This window comes from Parus major, chromosome 7 (assembly GCF_001522545.3).
Source record: "Parus major isolate Abel chromosome 7, Parus_major1.1, whole genome shotgun sequence".
Classification (NCBI taxonomy): domain Eukaryota; kingdom Metazoa; phylum Chordata; class Aves; order Passeriformes; family Paridae; genus Parus; species Parus major.
The window spans coordinates 9,717,596-9,732,677 of record NC_031776.1 but is presented as its reverse complement, the minus strand read 5'-3'; the positions used below and the strand labels follow the sequence as shown (position 1 = coordinate 9,732,677).

At 40.7% G+C, this 15,082-nt stretch overlaps 1 protein-coding gene across 1 annotated transcript in view; it reads left to right on the top strand.

The window, feature by feature from the left end:
• Positions 1-6,706: 6,706 nt before the first annotated feature.
• ANKRD44 (ankyrin repeat domain 44) overlaps positions 6,707-15,082 on the top strand; it is a 139,619-nt gene continuing 131,243 nt past the window's right edge. The window contains exon 1 of the mRNA XM_033516206.1: positions 6,707-8,266. The gene's annotated coding sequence lies outside the window, so the exon portion shown is untranslated. The remainder of the gene's footprint in view (positions 8,267-15,082) is intronic.

Genomic DNA, 15,082 nt, shown 5'->3' with positions numbered 1-15,082 from the left:
TAGCCCCAGAAACTATTTACCAGCTGGTAAAGGCTGCCCAGAAGCCTGGGTAAGGGATCCAGCATGCCACTGAGTAAGGAATGCTGCTTCTTCACTCCTAACGTGATCCCCAGGCCAAAATGTTCTGGAAGTTATGAATAAGCTGTTCTATTTGCAGGCTAAACATCAGCAAATGTTTTATGAATTCTGAATAAATGAGGAGGGAGTAAATTACTGGACCTGATCTGTTTATCCCAAGATTGTATCAGATTGATCTCAAAGCAATTACTGTCACTTACTTAGTGTAACTGTCAATTACTAGTGGTCATAATTAGAGTTTTGGATTTTATGAAAGCTTGCTTTCTTGATGGAAAGAGATTTTGTTTGGTTGCTTGTTTGTTTTAAAAATCATCTCCAGAGTCTACACACATTCGTTTCTTCACTCGAAATCTGTTTCTTTCAGAGGTAGGAGACACTTTGGTTACCTTGATAGACAAATGTTTCTTTGTTTTATTAGCAACCATCTTCTGTACTGAGCTGGCAAATAAAATTCTTCAATGAGCTGTACAAGTTGTTCCCCTTGTGGCCCATTTCCTCTGAGGGCTTGTGTTTCTTGCTGAAGAATGCCATCTTTCACTGGTCCTGCTGCTCTGAAGCAGTGGTTTCTGTTAAAACCATCCCTGTTTCAAGCCTGGGAATAGGCTTGCCCTTTGCTGTTGGTTCCTGGCTGTTGATTGAGACCAGATGTGACAGCTGTTCACCACCATAGGGTGACAGGGTCTAAGGTGACTTATTTCTAGACTTTTCTTGGGTAACTTTAGAAACGGTGACCTTCAATCCCTGCCTGTCATCCAAAACAGTAGAACAGAACTGTGTTCAAATAGTGATTTTGCTTTGAAAGCTGTACGTTTTTGTCTCTGTTGAACTCTTTAAAAAGTCTCCAAAGATCTGCAGGTCTTGAGCCCAGCTTATAAAAAGAATGCAATTGGCCATTTATTATTTTACATAATAAAAGAGGATATTGTATATTAACTTTTTCACATTCCAAGGCACTAATAACAGAGTGAAGGTTAAAGGCGTCTGATATTCACAATTAAAGAATGGAGCCTTTGTTTTTAGCACAGTATGCAGCTGAGACAGAAGGAATATGGCAGGAAATGAAAACCAGGTGGCTTGAGTTTCAATTTTTAAGACCAAAGGAATGACCTTCAGAAAAGGCTTTTTCCTCACTCAATAAAAGTAAGTTAAATATATACAAAATAATTTAATTATACTTTACATTAGTTTGCAGATGTTTCTGTACATGTATCTTATATTTCCACAGAATTAGCACAATGATGTGTAGATTAGACTTAAAAATCCCTCTGAGATAGAGCTAGAAATTTCTGTAGCATTAGGTTCTAAGTTCATTTTGACAAGATCGGAATGTAAATAATATTCAGTGAGTGCAGGCAATTTTTTACTCACTTCAATATATATTAACATTCAATGTTTGCATTGTTATATTATACATGTATAACTATATAACTGTATTTGTATAACTGTATACAAGTGATTATGTTTCTATTGCTGTAATACCATTACCAGTTACAGGGTGTACTCATAGACTCATAGAGTGGTTTGTGTTGGAAGGGACTGTAGAGATCATCTAGTCCTCCTGCCATGGGAAGGGGGCCAGGTTCTTCAGAGCTCCATCCAATCTTGAACACTTCCAGGAGTTGGGGCATCCACAACTTCTCTGGGAAACCTGTTCCAGTGCTTCATCACCTTCATTGGTGCCCTCTTTCAGTTAAAAGACATTCCCTGTTGTCCTATCACTCCGTGCCCTTGTAAAAAGTCCTTCTGCAGCTTAAAAGTCCCTCTCCAGTTTGTGTCAGTACCTTAATAAAGATCACAAACACCTGATATTTAAAAAAAAAGCATAATTGTTTTTTATTACCTCCTCTTCAGTATTACATTTATTGTGAAAGATATAACCATGGCAACTTAGCGTAAGGCGTCCACAAAGTGCAATGATTTAATAGTAATTTAATAAAAGTCATCATTTAATACAAGTGCAGTTTTTTTCAGGTACAGGCTTCATTTAAAGCGTAGAAAACTGGTGACAGCACACTTTGCAAATCAGCTTTTTTCTCTTGAAAATGGTGAACATGACTTCCTTGCGGGAGGCTGTAGGGTTGTTTTGCTACCCACGCAGCAGCAAAGTTGTGATTTCCATTAGTGCTCCAAACTCTAGTGCAGCTTTAGTCTCCTGCTAGAGGAGGCTGGGTTACCTTTGCTGTTTGCCTGGGTGATGCTGGAGCAGTGCATGGGAACACAGGTGTAAAGTTACTTCTCCATTGCTGGGTCTGTAGCACCGGCCCCTTTGTCACCTGCTTTTCTGTGCCAAGAGAGTCACTCACATGTGACTCATGGAGGACTCCCAGGTGGCTGCTGAAAGGCTTCTCTTGCAACTTTGTCATTCTAGAAACTGGGCTTCCTGCTTAGTATCTAAACTAAGGCTAGAGGTGCCTGCTGATGTAGGTGATTCTGCTTGTGTGAACTAACTCTGTTAAACACATCCTACAATTTGTTAGTGCTAAGGTAGTTTTTCAACTAGTAGATGCCAAGTCAGGTTATCTTAGTCATGTAGTGTGTTTCTAAAACTTTTTTCCCCTTGGCTGAGGTTATTCTATGTTTCAGGATGATGTTTGAAATTTTCTGCCACTTCCACACAGAGTATGATAGGCGTGGGACAGCAACAGGCCAAGGTTCATACAAGGAACTCGACCTTACTTTTCCAAGGTTTTTGCTGACTCTGGTATTCTACTGAAGAAGCAAGTGGGCTTCTTGATTTGCTAAGCAAGTCTCTCCTAGTCTAAAGTGCTTTTTTGCTAGTCATCACCACCCTATGTTTTTCTGATTTTGTTGTGTTGTATGTAAGATTTTGTGGGGACACTTCTGCAGAGTTTACAGAAACAGAGATGTTTTATTACCAAATGCTGTCATGCATAACATCTGCTTACTATTTGTAGAAATTACAGTTAGTAATTGCATAAGCATTCATATGGCTTATATATCTTAAGATCTCTCTGAGTCACTGTCTGAAGATGGGAGAATAACTTCCCAGGTAATCTGTCTTCCCATGTTAAGATGTATTTACATGCCCACCTGCAAGTAAAAGAACATATCTATGCTTCTGGGTGCAGGTTGCTTTTTCTCTTATGGCCAGTTACAGTTTCTTTCGATACTTCTCTGTGTTGAGGCAGCTCTAAGGCATTTTAGTCACTGGAGACAGATCTGCAGTACAAACTTCTTGGAGTTACTGTGTTTTCATACTTGGATTGTTGTGTTGGTGTTAGAAAAGCAAGTCTGCTGTTCATGACAGCCTGTCAGCTGCCAGCTCTGCATCCTTCATGCTGGTGTAATGCCATGTACCACATTCATTTTTCATGTAGTATAGGATATGCAGTGATTTTAAAAAAAGGCAAAACCAAAGCACCAAGACCAACAAGCACTACATTTACATTTTAGTGTCTATCACTAGTTGTTTGAATTGCATCCATTTTCATTGGGTTATTTTTAATCACTTCCCAAGTGAGGCCTATAAAGAATTCTCCATTGTCAGAGGCCTCCAGTTTGGGTCCTTGCTGCCACTGCAGGATGCCTGTGTGATACAGATTCTGCCGTCTGGGAGATGTTTTGAGACTTCCTGTGCAGTTCAGGTATCAAAGAACTTCCTCACACATCTGTTAAAGGTTTTGCTTCTGTTCTTGCTTCCTTTCAAGTTCTTGATGCTGCCTTGTTACCTGCCTCTGGAGTTTTGCTGCTGGGGATTGTAATTTTTCCTCCCATAGGAATTAACATGCATCTGACTGTAATACTTCTGTTACCATTGTAAATAATCTCTGTAAACACATGCTATCCTTTTATTTATTCTTTCCTATTTCAGGAATATGAGCTCTTCCAATTGATAAAAGTAGTAATCCTCAATTCCTGCTCAGTTCCTCTCTTAACACCTTAGCTGATGAGCAATTACTTTTAACTTTTAATTTTAATTTTAAACATGTTTCATCTGTTGAATTTTTATATTATTTTACTCATACAGTTTTCTTCTTTAATTGGATCCTTTTCTTGTTACATCCCATCCATTTTATATGGCTTAAAGCCAAAATAAAAGTCGAGCTATCGCAATCAAGTACAAGCTACCACTATGTTTAGCTCAAGCACTTTCTTTTTTACCCCAGAATATATTTCTTGAGGATGGAGATTTAAGGTCTTGGCCCAGTGTTATGTAGAACAAGGGTCTTAACAAGCAAATAGTTTTGTTTTGTTCTTTTAATTTAAAGTTAAGTTAAAATGTGTAACTGTCTTGTACACCTTGTGTGTTGTCAAAAGTTTGATTTATGTGCTTAAAATCAGGCAAGTGTGGGTGTAAAGAAGGAGCAATGCACAGTGATTAAAGCACAGTCGTGGATACTGGGACTTCCTGCTCTGCTGCAGTATTTGCTGTGTCTTCATTGTAGAAATTGTCACAGCACCAGTTCTGTGAAACCATCTTGAGAGGAATCAAGGGGGTCTTTCAGTAAATCAGAGGATACTTGTTACCTTGTTCTGAGGGGAAAAATTTACTTAGCATGTGAATGATTAATTTTATCTGCTGTTTTCTTGTATATTGTGTACACATTGGGTATTGGTACTTTGTACCGATGGGTGGTTTTCTGTTTTATTCCAACTGTGATACATCACTGAAAGTTGACCCTTTAGCCCCAGTTTCTACTTGGATGTTTCTGTGGAAAGAAGGCATTTATCCTCTGGAAACTATGGTCTTAGAGCTGGTTTTAGGGCCTGCAGGATGACTGTTAGGATCTGACCTCTGAGGAGACCAGGAGATCTGCAAGCCACAATTGAGCTGGTAAATCCCCTGTAAACCTTGAGAGTCCCTTGAGGCCATGCTGCTCCCTAGGCTTGAGCACCTGGGCTGTGCACAGTCAGGAAAGCTGTGCCAGCCATGCTTGCAATCCCTTCCTCTTCTTTCTAGAGATACTGATGCAGATTAATCTGTTTTATTTCTTTGACATTCAGGAACACTAAGAAATACTGCAGTTCAGTAGCTGTTGACAATTTAACCACTTATTTGCTTATATCTTACACCAGGGGTAAATTATTGCAAAGCATGCTTAGGGTGTGAATTCTTCCCAGCAGCCTGCCTGTAGAAGGCCTTCTGAGAGTCCTGCTGGTGCTATTCACTGTGACAGAACAGTGTTTTCTGTCCTTCAGGAGGCAGGTTCCCTTTCCAGGGCTTGGCTGTGTCTCATTGCTGAGATAAAAATGCATCTTAGTGTTTCTTTTTTCATAGCAGCTAAACTGAGTTGCTGGAGTGAGCTGAGGCCATCTGTCCTGATGCTGGAAAGGAAGAGTACAGCCTGCTGTCAGCTATCTTAAGCTGCTGGCAAATCAGGGGTGTGACGTGGGGGACTTAAGAAGGAGTCTCTCACTGAATTGCAGACCATGGTGATTAAACCAGTCTGCCCTACTTGGCGTACTGGTTCAAGATGTTGCTGTTTAGTGGGGAGCATCCCAGTAATACAGACATGGCTTTTCCTGCCTCTCTGACTGGGTTCTCCTCCCCTCTTTCACGTCAGTGGGTTTGAGTCCATAACATACTGTTTGGAAAATTAGTTTCCTGCGTAGTCAACAGAAAAAGTCATGGAATCACTGAAATACTCTACTGAAACATGCTTCCTGTGGTAAAGGAACTGCAAAACCTGCCAGGAAGTGCTGTGTGATAGCAGTATGATTTGTAACGTTATTTATTGTAAGTAGTCACTAATTCTGCCGTGGTTGGACAGCAGAGTTAAGATGTTAATGCATTATTAAATCATTAGTACTAGTATACAAGCATAAATTTGTTCTTAATGTGAAATATAAATCAAAAAAGCTATATTCTGGTACACTCACATAGTTTTGCTTTGAGAAAGAACAGTATGACCTCTCACCTTGCCATTCCCCAGACACATAGGTTTGACATTTTTGAACTCCAACATTCATCTCCCATATATGAACACTGGCTGCTTTATGGCACTGTTTTTCTACCAGCAAGGTGTTTTTTCATTCTCACTGTGCTCTGGGATTTAAGGAATTAGAGGGGAGTAAGGCAGCTGTACCATAAGCTTAGAAGCTCATTTCTGACCTGTTTTATTCTTGTAGCTGTATCCTTGGCTATGTCTGGATATGTTAATAGTGACATTATCTGGAGCACAGCCATTGACCCAACCTTCTGATCTTGCAGGAGGATCAAGGAAGACATCTGCACTCATGCAGAATTTTACAAATGTGCTTCAGGCTTTGTGCAAGTGCAGGGCCCATCTGTATGGGTTGAATATATGGATTTTTTTCTGGGGGTCAGGCACATGTGCTGAGCATTATTTACTCTATCCATTGCTAAGTCAAAATACTGTGCAAAACACATATATAAGAATACACAATGCCAGAGGAACTTTAGCTATTGTGCTCTGCATACATAAAGAGTAGTTCACATTGTTTTTTAGAAACATAGAGCAGATATTCACATTGTGTGAGCTCCAAAAGTCTTCTACAGTGAAAGACAAATCCATTTAAAAGGAGATTGAATAGACTGCAACACAGGTACTCAGTCTTGTGGTCATGACTTTCCACTCTGATACCTTGTTTCAACTTAAATAAATAGAAGGTGGAATCCTCATTTCTTAGAGGCAAGGTAGGGTTTAGTTGGAAATGCTTCATATTTCAGTCTGTTGGATATTTCTTTTATTGAAGACTCTCAGCAGTTCTTGCCCACAGAGGCAGGATTTTCATAAAGAATGGGCAAGATGAACTGATATTGATGTTTGCAAGCCAGAGCAAGATTATGCGCTATTCAAAAATCCAGTAGAAATAAAACTGATCAACCACAGGATGTTCCTATCCATGGCACTTTCTCCAAGGGCTCCACCAGTGTCAGTGCATGCTGGGCCCTTCCCTAGGATGTATTGTGCAGGCAGCCTGGCCATCAGGCAGTCATTAGAATGTCATCATTGTCATTGCAGTTAAGGATGGATTCCTGCCTCTCTACCATTTCTCTCCAGTTGCTGTAACAGCTTTAAGAGACACTCGTGATTTAAAGAAATTATTTTTTTCCCTCACAGGAACACAATAAGCCCCTGTCAAAACAATCAGTTGTTTATTCTGATGAATGTATGTGATTATTAAAAACAGAACTACCTCTTGGAGAAATGGAGTTTCCATCAAAACCTTACAAAATTCTTCCATTACCTTGTTTGGAAATGAAAAGGAGTTGGGGTAGAGAATTCTTTGTTTTCTTTTTCTTTGGAAACATCCTTATTTGGCATCTGTAAAGCATTTACATTCTCTACTTCTGGATCAAAGTCCTTTCATGGCTCATGTGACTTATTTCCTTCTTTAACTGAAGCACAGAAAGAAAAATGGATTTTTTCCTCCCTCAAGCTTACAGTATAAACCATTGTGAAAAGTCAAATCCTAGCTTTTACCAAAGAAGTAGTGAGCATAAGGAATAAAACATCTCAAAATGTATAATCTGAAGAACCACCATCACCCACTTCAGAATGAACAACCTGTAAATGCAAGTCCTTATAGCAGTTACAAAGCATGTAAGGTAAAATTTACTAAAACTAAACTAAGTTAACTGTGCTGCTGGATTTCTTTCATTCCTCATGTTCCAAAGGTTTGTGCTCTTCAGGGAAGACCTTTGTCCTCCTGTGCAGCAGCTGATAAAGTTGTCCAAGTATTGGGATACAAACTGCAGTTGGACCAGGCACTAGAAAGATTACAAGCAAAGTACTGTTTTCTTCGTTTGCGTGAGTAGCAGGATGAAATTTGGAGTTGGCAGAAGTATTTTCTGATAGAACAGCAAGAAACCCCTGTGTATCAGCTATGGCACATTATCTTGTTTTAAACATGCAGGAGAGTATAGATAGTTATGTTTCTCAATGCAAAACTTTCCAAGTCTGCCCCTCCCATTGGTTCTGTGCCCCGAAGAGTTTGGTGTTTCTGCTTATTTTCAGAGCTGTGCTGGCTGTTTGCTGGCTTTCTGCCTTTTGTACACACATGGAGCTGAGCCCCATCATCCTCTTCAGCTTGCAGACAAGCTTCTAGGCTGTGGCCTGTGACCTTGAATATTAGTTTCCTTCTGTTTCCAAGTATTGCTACAGCAGACGTGTATATAATAGCTGTGTTTGATTTATCTTCTAGGAAGAATTTGGATGTATATCAGTTTTAGCATGGCTTGGGAAGATGCAATTAGCTTGAGGTAAGCCTGTACTATAGTATATGTACCCTTTGTTCTCCTGGAAAGAAATCATAAATTCTCATCTCTATTTTAGTGTGTTGAGATATTTAAATTGGTTTCCTTCACAGACCTTCATTCTGCAAGGTTCTAATCTAGTGTTTCCTTGTTGTAAGGGAATTTACTGTAGTGCAAAGCATGTTTTATATTTAACCATAAAGCAATGTGGATTACAGGCTGTTGGACTGATTTGTTTCTATTAACTTGCAGATCTGAACTTATTCCAGAGTTCCAGCATTCCTCCAAAAATAACATTACTGATACCCTCTGTCACACTGTTCTCCCTACAGAGCTCTAAGCCATGTAATTTCTCTAATGCAAGGGAAAAAGCCCCTCCCTTTGGATTATGAGCTAAACCCTAATATCAGAGGGAAACATGAACTACCACAAACAGTGCTGTACCATCCTTGGTGGCAGCTGCATATTGGTCACTGTGTGCTTCCACACTCCTTCTAATTAAATGCAACTTCAGGAATCGCTTTTCATTCTTTGTGTGACATGAAAAAATAAATATTTTGCTTGCTTTTGGGCCTTGTAAAAATTATAGTTGAGTTTGGGGAAGAAATTTGCTATCAGAACATTCCCAAATCTAACCTGGGTTGTAAGAACTGGTGTTGGACTCGCCCTGCTCAGGTATAGACCCTTTCTTCCTCTCTGTACATTGAGAAGGGATGAATATAGATTCCCAATTTTGTTTGTGCAATGTTCTTCACTTTCAAGACTGCAACCTTGGACAACTGACCCAATGGTTTCTTTCCAGAATTAATCTGTTTCAGCTGACAGATTTCAGCACCACTGGCATGCATCCATTGATGTCCCATTGGCTACCCTAATACTAGACAGAAATGAAGATTATGCAGGTACTGTGAAGTGAAAAAACCAAGGATGTGAAATCTTCCTATATTAAAATAATGATGATTTCCTGATGCAACTGAGATTAAAAATCGGTAATTTATATTAGTGCAACAGTTCAATAAATTGAATCTTGAGGATGCAAATGAAAAAAAGAATCCAGAACTAGGGATTATAAGTAACTAATTGCTATACTTTATATAGTAAAGTCCTGTGTAAAGAGAGGTTGGTGTGGTGTCCGTTTGAACTCTAAATTGTATCTTTTTAGTGAGTGTGACTAATTAGATAACTACAATTTACACTATCACCTGATATTTCACTCAGGGGGTACAGGGGATGTTTCAATGTAGCAGGAATCCTACCCCCTGGAGACCATTTGCTGAATTCTTTAAAGGTCAGGCATATTTCAAAATGTAAGTCAGTGGAAATTTCTCTTCATGTTTCTCCTAAAAGATTAATGACAGAGAAGATTAAAGATATTTTATATACCCATAAGTGGAATAGGGCTGAAAACAGAAAATTTGAATACTGAGCTTCCCTCTTGGTACTCTTGGTAGTCTGGTTTTGCTCATCCTTTTTTTTCCTTTTTTTTTTTTTTAGTACTTCAGTATGTGTTGGTACAGTGTCTGTTGTGGTGGAGTCTAGACTCCACAGCCAAGCCTGCAGCTCCATAGTGTGGTGAAGTGTCTAATGTGTTGGGGTTTTTTGTTGGTTAAATTTTTTTATGTTTTTGGGTCTTTTTTTCTGTTGGAAAGCTTCAAGCAGATTCAGATAACTTGGTGTTTCCCAGGGAAGAAGAACAGGAGATAAAAATCAAAACCCCAAACAGCAAAGTAACACAGATCTCTCTGGCCCTTTTTATGTGATACAAGACAGTAGACTTAACCTGGTTTCTAGATTAAGCACTGGCTTATGTGACAAATTGCTGAAAATTTTGTTGCAGTCTCTTGTCAGGAATGGTAAAGATGGGTATGTGTTTTCACAGGCAGGCCACTAACACGTTGCTTTAAGAACTGAAGTGAGGCTAATGCTTTTTACTGTCAGTGAAATCTTTCTTTTTTAAAAATGCAGAGATGCATTCTAGATTGCCGTAACCAGAAAGGAGTTGACCCTGTTTGGCCTGTCTAGTTGTCATGTGCCTTAATTCCTCTCCTTTTTCAATACCTAGTACTAATTACATGGACATCTGCAAGAGAGGTGCTAGTTCAGACCAACTGTAAGGACACCTTCATATATGAGGGAGTGTTTATTCCTTTTTGATTAACACAGCAGAAGGCTGTAATAATTATAATTCCAGCTTTAAATTCACAGCTTCTTATTGTATCATGTCTAAGCTTCACTGTGCATTAACTACATGGCTGCAGAAGTATAATCAAGAAGTATTTGAAATGAGAGGAGACCTGTGTCTGGACAAGTGGAGGTGCTGCCAAGGTCTCCTCTTTGCCCCTCTCTGCCCTTATTAGTGGATTGATACATTTGGTTTCATTTCACACTGTCCCTACCTTGCTCCCCATCCCATGTAAATATTAAACAAGTAGGTCAAGGAGGAAAAATATGCTTAATGGGATAAGAAGTATGACCCTTGGGAAAAAAATAATAAAATAAATTCCACCTTGTGAAAAAGAATCATACTAAAACGGAAGGAAAACTTGGAGAGGGCAGTGACAGGCAGCTTGAAACATCTGAGATGACCACCCCCTTCCCACCCTGCAGTCACCCTGTGTGCTGGAGCAGTGCAGGAGGGGAGATGGTGATAGCAATGATTAGTTACTGTCTCTGGTGTTCTGCTTGCCAGTCTCCTGCTGTGGCCAGTCTGCCCTTCCATTTCAAATTCTCACAGCTCTGTGTGTTTGTGCTTGTTTCCCCTGCAGCAGACACTCATAATGATGCTTATACATCTCTCTAATCTGACTCCCACTGATCTGTAAGGGGGAAAAACGTGCAGCAAGATGTTCACATGCTGCTGTTAGAGGATAGGCAACAGGTAGAGAACAAAGGCATGCCAGCTATCTGGCATTATTAGAACAGTTAGTGATAACAAATACGTCTTCTGGTATCAGTTCTGTCGTCCATCCGTGCTCAGCAATGGCAAACAAACACTGCTGAGGAATATGCTGATTGTATGTACTTAGTTTTCTTCGTGAGGCAGGAGCCAAACATATGTCTATGAACAATTGCACCCTCCATCTGTGAGTGATCATCATGCTTAAATACAGCAGCAGACCTGACTTTAGAGTGAGAAACAGAGCAGAACCCTTCCCCTGCCTCTGCTGCTCAACAGTGCAGGCAGAGCAGGAGCAGGGAGGAGGGTGGCAGTGCAGACTTTTGGCTGCCTTAAAGTGACCACATCCTGTTAGGCTACAGAAACATCAGACTACTGCAGAGATCTGCATGTTTGAGATGCAGGAGGATTTGTAGGGATTCAGCAAATAATTTGCAGACATGTTTGTATTGCTGCAGGAGGAACAGGGTGCAGGAAGAACTCCTGAACTTGCTCTTTTGTATAGGCTGTTCACCCATTTCCACCCATGTCCCATCTCACTACAGCATGTATATACAGTAAAATGGATTTATTTCAATGAGATCGATTTCTTCCCTGATACCACATGGGAAGCGCATAACTCTTAACACTCAGTCTGTGGTGGCAGAGTAATGTTCAGAGCAGTAGCCAGTGGCCTTTACCTGAAATCCTTCCCCAGCTTGAGATTTAAGGCATGTTAGAGGGTGTTCCTCACAAAATGGGAGAATTTCCTTCTAGAGGCAGCAAGCCAAGCAGCATGAGGAACAAGCACCATGCAAGAATGCCATGGCATGAGAGAGAATTAATGGTGAGTCTCTCAAGTCCTAAGCCAATACCCAAACAAATACTTGCACTATTAACCCATATGAAAATGACATGTGAGATCTTAACCAAAGGCTGATTGTTTATGATTATGATGATGAAGTTCTGTTGAAGTCACATGCCTAGATCTAAGTGTGATCCTAGAGAGTTTTGTTGAGCCCAAGTGAGTATAAGAATGCTAAGAGGCTTTTCTGACAAAAAATCTAAGTGAAGAAGTGTCTCATGTATGACTGCTGATAGCAAATGGCTAAGCAATCCAGTTTAGGTGGAACTGGAAGAACTTGGGTTTTTTCTGGGGACGAAATGAAAAGGTAGAGAAAAAAGGGCAGACATCTCTGATACTGGTCCTGTACGCTACAGAACATACTTGTGCTGTGGCCAGAAGATCAATAAGTGTGGGCAGCTGCAACCTATTTGGGTCAGTTCTGTTCTTCCTTTCTGTTGGACAAAAATTGCTTAAGTGCTAAAGTTCAAACTTCCATGTTCCTATTTTGCTTTTTAAAATATGCAGTAAGGGTCTGTGTTTCACAGAAGATTTCAGCTGGATGCACAGAGTCCTCTTAGGATTGGATATGAGTCAGCAAGGAGCAAATGCATCTGCTGTCCTTAGAGGTTTTCTTTCCACTTCCCTCTCAGAGGCCCATGGTAACCCTAGGGCTTTTTTCTTTCTAAATACAGGTTTAATCCAAGATGACAGTATCTGCAAAGCTCAGATGTATTCTCATTAAGGATGTTGCACACCTATTTTGATGGTCCTTGTTGATGTCTCAGTATGGAAAGTGAACAGGTTTGAGAGTTGCAGGTATGACCATTATTTGAAAAGTTAGCTAATGGCTTTGTGTCTCTTTTTCAAAAAAAGGGCAGCTGAGCATATGGCATCATTTCACATGAAAATGTGCCATGGAATTAGTTATGTACTAGCCTGGGCTATGAAGTTGTTAAGTAAAATAGCTCAGAAAAGCTTTTGTTGGTTGTGCATGACTGGAACATAATTGTTTGTGCTATTTTGTGAAGAGGAGAGGACATTGTATTTTCAGAGAAATCTTGGACTCCTTTACTGTGTGGGTAATGACTGTAACAATGTGACTACTCTTGGCAGTTCATGCAAATGACCTTTTAAAAGGAAAGCATAAATAAAATCATAAAGACCTCTGTAAACTGAGAGCTGTCTGGTTAATATGGGATGTGAACACTTCCTGCAGCTCTGCATGTCCCTGGGGGCCTTTCCAAGGAGTGGCACTGTAGGTGGTTGGTCCTCCTAGACACCATCCTGTGGGGCCTGGGAAAGAAGAGCTGGCATAAGACTGCTGGTTGGGAACAAAAAACTTGAGAAAAATACTGCAACACTGTCATGACCCATCACCTCTATCAGCACTTGCTCGTATCTAGCCCAGTTATTGACTCCCAAGTAGCTGGGCTCCCACTGCATCAGCATCTATTGAGACGGTTTATCTCCCTGACAGGAGAGTGTCGGAGGTCCCAAAGGAGGTACAAGGACTTGTGCCAGATTTTAGGATCAGAAAGTGAGGGGAGCAAAGAACAAATCTGAAAAATCATTTTCCTTGTGTATCCACCAAGTTTAAGTGCAGTGAGAAGGCTTAGTGAATGCTAGGTCATTTGAAATAGGCCTTTATAGCAAAACAGACCTTTTCTTTTGACACGGACAGTTCCCTCCATTTTTCCCTCTTTATTGTTTTGGTTTTTTTTTTGCTTGGTCTCAGCTGGGAGCTAATTTCTGCTTATTTCTAACCTCTGTGTGGTAAGCATGTTTTTCAGCAGAGCCTGGGAGTAGACTGTCAATGCAGAATTTCTGGCCTGAATTGGTGGGACACAAAGTACTGGATTGTCTCACTGTTTTTGTGGTTTTTTTGTTTTGTTTTGTTTTTTTCCTTTAAAGATTGATTTTATTAACACTATTTTACCATTAAGACCCCTTAAAAATAGTTGGAGTCAAAACGTATTGTAAATTGTGTGATATTTTTAATCCCCACTTATAATGATGTCTCAAAAGCCCAAAACAAACATCTGCTTCCTCGCTGGATTGGTTTTCTTCCATAGAAGACACTTCCCTTTTTTTAAATTACTGACAGTCACCTAGTTCTGTAATTAAGCATTAGAAAGCCATAAATCACTGTCATATTGGATGTGTTGCAGTGTATGGGAGTTTCTTACTGCAGAATCTAACTTGTGTGAAAATACCTGGCCTTTGTGTGACTTGGAGGAGAGGAAGAGGGAATCTTCAGTCCTTTGCTCTTCAGTTATATGTCCTCGGAAAAAAACCTAATTATCCTCATTACCTTCAGCATGTGTGGAGCTCCTGTTGATGAGCATTGTGCCAATGATTTTAATCAAATCACATGCTTCAGGGATTTAGCTTGTCAACTCTGAGGGGTAAGAGAGAATGTAAATTTACCCTTCATGCTTTTTTTCTTCTTTTTCTCTTCCCGCCCTTGCCAGCCCCTGGCCTTGCATGCCTGGCTGTGTGCTGGTGCTCGAGTCACACTGACAGCTCTGAGGGTGGAACTGAAGTTTCCCCCGGGTCAGCTCAACAGGAACAGTGGATGATGTTCATTTTCCTCTACAGCGTGAGGCAGGGACTCTGAGGCTAGTTTGTTTGCTTATTAAACTGTAGTTATTTTCTAGTATGTTAGTTTTTGAAAAATGAAATAATAAATATATTGAGTAGGAAGAGACCTACACTGTCAGGAGTTACCGGATTTTTCAAGATAGCTACTACAAAAAGAGGTAAAATAACCCCCAAAAGACTCCTGGCAAATAGTTGTGTCTGTCTGATGGGATTTGACAAATGAATTTGCACGCATACATGGAAAGAAGGGAGAGGTTAGGGTTCGGCTTCTACCCGGGCTCGGGATAGCACGTTCACCGCTTTCCCTCAGCGCGGTGGGAACAAGCGCGAGCCCTCAGAGCTCGGCCCTCAGGGGTGAAGCCGGCGCGGCGCCCTCGGGGCAGCCCCTGCGGCGGGGAAAGGCTGCCCGGGCCCGAGGGGCAGCGCCGTGTCTCTGAGGGGCCGCGGCCGCTCCCGTTGCGGGTGCAGCAGGTGCCCGGGACCCCGGCCGGGACGCGGG